Genomic DNA, 6,034 nt, shown 5'->3' on the forward strand with positions numbered 1-6,034 from the left:
TTTTTTAATAATTGGGAAGGCTCAAATTAAATAAAAAAATTATCACATTTAAATATTTCCACCCGATAACTCAATGTGATAAAATCCGTCATGATCTGTCTGTCATGCCATACTTATTCATTTAATTTTCACTTTAATAACACTCCCAAAACAAAATGTGTGTTTATGCGACTGCATGACTGAGCTGAGGCATCGGTGTTGTCGGGTTGAACGGAAAGGTAGGTGAAACAAAGCCAACAAAGCAAAACACACACACACACACGCACACACAAAAAACACCTTAAAGTCTCACTGTGTGCACACAACCCTGGATTAAGAGAAAATGCACAGTGAGATAGAAGGTGAGAGAGCAAGAGAGGAAAAAGTCTCCTCTCAGCCTGTCTCAGTGACAACAGGTTTCAGACAGAAGCAGAGACACAAACTGACTCACACGCTGTTAAATTGAATGTGTTAAATACTGTGTGTGCGTGTGTGTGTGTGTTGAACAGAGTTAATGACAGTTTTAATTGGTGCAAGCAAATATCCCCCCGCTGCTCCTCATTCCACATCTACTAATGGAAAGCCATCCACTCCCCAAAGACAGTAAGAGGAAACCGTGTTGGGATGTATTTGATGAACATGAAACGCATGCATGCGCACACACACGCACACACACCACACACACACACACACACACACACACACACACACACACACACACACACACACACACACACACACTGTTTGGGTTGCTGATATATGGAGTTTAAGGTCAGAGCAGAAGCTACAATGCAATAATGCTTTTCCTACAGCTCAGATTAATTTAACGACAAATGTTCGAGACCTCCATTAATTCTTGGTCCATAACAAGAACAAATATCTAGTTCTGAAAAACATTTCTCTAAGAAGTAAACATATCATATACTGTATATGCCAAATGGAAGGCTTTATTGATGAAAACAAATACATCTGGAAATGTAACCTAAAAGTAGTGGTATTTAGAATGGATGCTAATTCAACTATATTGTTTTATATATTAACAATATAGTTTCTGGATTAACAGATTTGTGTACAATGCATAAATAGTGCACACGATTTGCATGCAGTTACTGCATAATAATTCATCTAAAGACAGATAGATATTTTAAACTAAAAAGCATCCACAGACAATCAGGTGAGCCTGACCATATTGATACTGGAACTATCCATAACATATAGTTAATGCCGTTGTCTTTGTTTTAACTAGGTGGTAATAAATGAAAGGACGCATGATTCTGCATCTGCATGGTTCATTCCTTCCCTCACATTTTATTCATGTGTTTGAGATTAAAAAACATGAAAATCAAAGACCAAGTAAGAGGTGCGTCAGGTATGTGTATTCAAATGACCACAGCTGTACTGTGTGATTGAATGAGCGCTGCCCGCAGTTGGCCGGCCTCTCGTCTCGACACTAACGGGCTGTAAGGCATCGTAAAACACATCTCATTCAAACCCAATGACTGTTGTCCCCCATCGTCGGTGCAGAGCAGTGGCCGGGGGTTGGTGGCAGTGAATGGCAGAATAAAACAAGCAATAAAAGGTGTTTCGAGAAAGTCGGATTCACTGCAACCTCAAGAGGTTCTTGAGCATGCATAGCCATAACTGGACACTCAAAATATTGTACAGTTTGCTGCAGCCGAATGTGAGATTAGTCGTTGACAGACACAGACACTCACTCACTGACGCATGCAAACCCATCGCGTGATCCTCCTGGCGGAGATAATTGCAGTTCAAGGGATAGTGTGTTCAGGTGATAATGTGGAAAGAAGTTGATATTTATGAGTTGTGTGAAGCTCACAGTAATATTACATTCGGTAAAAGAAACAAACCCTCACTGTGTTTTAAAAAGTGCAGCTGTTGCATAATTATGGCTACTGAAAAAACTTCATCAAAACCGTGTAGCCGATTTAAAACATGAAAATCTATTTCTAATTGATCGACAAGGAATCTGAACACGATTACATGTACAACAGTGTGACTGGATGCTTACTCTGAATTATTTTGACCCAGTCCCAAAAATAAAAGTGTGATTTATTCTCTGTTTGTCGCAACTGCCTGTAAGTAAAAGAGTCCCAGACCGGATGGGAATCCAGGATGCTTTCTGTGTGCAGTCGCCTACTGCAGAAATCTCAGGTTTCACTTTCATGTTTACAAGCTGGCCTTTGGCTTGTCTCCCCATGGAAAGCCAGTGGCGGCTGCAGCTAAGGCAACCAAACAATTACCAAAACTGTCCACGTACAGTGCACTGCCTTCTCCGACCCTCGCATCCTCCAGTGGTGCACATCCAGTGTGGAGGGGGAATGCCTTGTGAATTGCTCCTCCTGAGGTTTCTTCTATTTTGTTCTTACAATCATGTTATTGTTTTGTTTTTTTGAGTGCATGGTTTAACTCTGTCTACACAAAAAGCTGGTGCTGGGTTCAAACCCCATGCTGTTGTGGGTCAAGAGCCAGCGGGTGATCAGCTTAGCTTAGCATGAAAGCAGGGGGCGACACAAACAAATCGGCCATATATATCGGCACCTGTTAGCCATTTTTTCTCAGCAAAGCAGCTAATAAAGACAGCTGTCAAAAAATAAATGTCCGATAAATGTAGAAAAATATGGACAATTATGTACAATATTTCCCAGTTGAGTAAAGGTTTTAACTGTCCTACTTTCCACTTCTGCCAGAAACACTGATGTTACACGACAACACATGAGAGGCTTCTTTAAGCATCGCCATCTTCCTTCATACTCACAGATGAACACCTGCTGCTATTTACACACAGCAGATGTATTTACAAACACACACTCTGACACACACACACACACACACACACACCCTTTTGCTTTAAGCGGCAAAATAAGGCATCTCCCATGGGTTTGTCTTACATGATACATGCTGCCTCATTAGGGGCTGGACACTGTGTGTCCTGCAGCTCTGGCTCAGTCTCTCTGAGTCCATCCTTGATTGTCTGCCTCTTAGACAGAGGAGACTTCTCGGGGGAAGCTCTGAAAGAAGCAGCTCAAACTGCGAGAAAAAGACAGCATCAATTCACTCATGGTGTTGCACTTTGGAGCTCAAATTGGCCATGACACACCCGGAAAATCCCTTTTCTTCATAATATGACACTTCACCTGCCGTCTCCTCAGGGTGGAAGTTGATTGGTAACACAAAACAAACGTGGGGTAAAGTATTAAGGAACAGCGTGTCCTATTTTAAAAATGTTAGTGGCATTTTCTGGTAAACATATCAAACTTTTCATCTCACCAGTTATAAATCTATGTGAAAAATGAAATAAAGAATATATTTTAACTGGCTCCCGAGATCCCATAGAGCTATTGTCAGCCTGGATTTACAAAATAAGACAAGTTGGGCTTTGAAGCCAGCCAGTGGCTGTCATATAAGACTAGGTGACTGTTGGTTGGGCTATATTTTGATGCTGTTCCCCTGTTATTTACATCACACACCCTCCTGTCATGTCCTGTTGCAGCATGTCTCTTGTGTGCGTACGCACATCTTAATTTGTGTGTGTCTACGTGTGTGACGGACTGTCTCCCTGATGTCCCATCATCCCAAATAATCATCCCATCATCATGCGTGAGATGCGATTTCCTTTAAACAATAGCAGGCCAGCTCGCCTCGCTGACCCCCAACCTCTCAGGTTGCGGCATAACAAACACTCATATGTGCACGCAAACACACACTTCCTCTCAGCTGGCATTAACAGCAACACATGCACATGATTCAAATACACACACAGCCTCCTACCCTCAGCCTCCATCAGGGCAGTGCTCATGAGTCAGTCTTTTTATGTTGCTGCTCATTTAACTGCCTACTAAGCGTACTGTTGTTTAACTATTGGATAGTGGGAAAGACACAAACCAATACTAATGATTTCCCTGCCAAAAGAAAAAGGGAAGTCACTGTGAATGACTCTGACCTGCATGTCTTTAGCTGAAATGAGTGTAATTTAGTTGAAAAGGAATACATGGAGAGTTTGGTTGGCCTACTTTGAGTGCCAGTGATAATTCAGCTGATTCCTTCCTGCCCTGCGAGCCAAACACAATCCATCACAGCAGTAGGTTGTCTGTTCAGATTTGTGTTGTATATACGAAAACATAGCTCCTATATTATGCTTGATTTTTCAGGTCCCTTACTAAAGTAAAAGCGCCATGTAAAAATACTCAATTACTAGTTAAAGTCACACATTTTAAATCCTGATTAAATGAAAGTAAATAAGTATCAGCAAAATCTACTTAAACCATGAAGAAAATGACTTGAAAAATACTCCCTGTGACCATTTATTATCACATTATCAGATGTTAATACTGATCAATGTGCATGTTATTAGCTGGTCATGGTGGATCTAGTTTGAAATACTTTCTAGTTTGGTATTTAGTCTTTGCTTTTTGATATTTAGCCTCAGGTCACTAGATAAAGAATAAAGTTCCCCAACATATATTTTTATGTATCTTTGGGACTTTTCTCTGATTATACTTGAGCAGTTATTTAAATGAAACCATCAAACAACACACGACTAATTACAGCTTGTTATATGCATTATTGTGCACACTGAATCAGGAATCTGTTTATATTAAAATCTACACAAATATTAATGCCAAGCTTCCAATATATTTTACCAATGACTGGTGAATTTCTCTCTTTTTATATAACTGTACTCTTTTAACCTTTAGCGAGCCACTCGGAAATGGGTTAGCTACTTGTTGGAGACCCGTGGTGTAGATTCAGTGATGACCCTTAATCTATTTCCTCTCCCACTGCAGGTCTAACCACTTGACGTGACTTAATGAGGGTCATTATCATTTTAACATTGTGCTATGGGAAGGTGACTCAGTGCAGCAGGTGTCCTTTCATGGTATTACCAAGAGACCAAAATAAACATGCATTCAAATTGAAAAGGTTAAATGACAACTTTTCTCTTTTAATCAATCTCTGGTTGCTTCACAGTCATCAATTACACACACTGGGGCATTCATGAAACTACTTTCAGCTGAGCTTTTGTAATAGTGCATGCCTGGATAAATTAATTAAATTAATTCATAAAAAAACATCAACCATTACTACCGTTTAGCATACTATATATTTACAAGGATGCTCCTGTGGCTTTAATTGGTTACTCTTTGTATTTGATAACTGCTCATATTATTAAACATTTTCCTTTTATATACAGATAGTAACTTAGTTCGTTTGACAAGTTTGTTGACATCTTGGCAAAATGTGATCACTTCAACACTGTAGATAATATCTGTTCTCCAAAGCACCAGGAGGCTGAGGTGGAAGTGACAAACTAGGCTGCAGAAAATGTGCTAAACCTTCAAAGATAAAATCAATACATTATTAAAAATGTCAACTTGACATTTAATTATGTAAGCTCAGTGAAAGATCGAAGATGTTCAATACACAGGGTTATTGGTAGTGATTGGAAGTCAGTGTGTGACATGAAATGTCAGTACTTTATCTCTGGAAATGGGAAATGATTTTACTCCGTAAGCTGCAATAAAGACTCTTTAGATACGTGCCACATTTTTATTTAAAATGATATTGACTGAATAAAAAAAAGGGGGAATACTAGATATGCAGATAGTAGATATGCATGCAACGAACAAGTTGTATGTACCATATAGCAGCATACTGGAAATTCCAAATGAAGTCATTTTGTTCTGCAATTCATTGGGTTAAACTTTGTGCTAATTGAATCATAGTGATCAGCGGCAGGTAAAAGTCTTGATTTCCACAGCTTAAGTCCTATCAGACTAATTATCACAGCAGCATAACTGGCCTCTAATAAGACTGGTGTGATGGACTCATCACAGGTCATCCACCAGTCAGCCAGCTGCAGACATGAGCTGCACTGCTCCAGAAACATTGTTCTAAAAGCCTGTCCTGGGAAATTATGGATGAAACTAGTGTGTCAGAATGCCTCCGTTGCTTCTCGCGAGTGACCTCTCTGGCAGCAGTTAATGAGATAGTCAGTTTTGCTGAAGGGAGCAATATATTAGATGGATCTACAGAG

The sequence above is a fragment of the Cyclopterus lumpus genome, chromosome 21, assembly GCF_009769545.1.
Source record: "Cyclopterus lumpus isolate fCycLum1 chromosome 21, fCycLum1.pri, whole genome shotgun sequence".
Taxonomy (NCBI): Eukaryota; Metazoa; Chordata; class Actinopteri; order Perciformes; family Cyclopteridae; genus Cyclopterus; species Cyclopterus lumpus.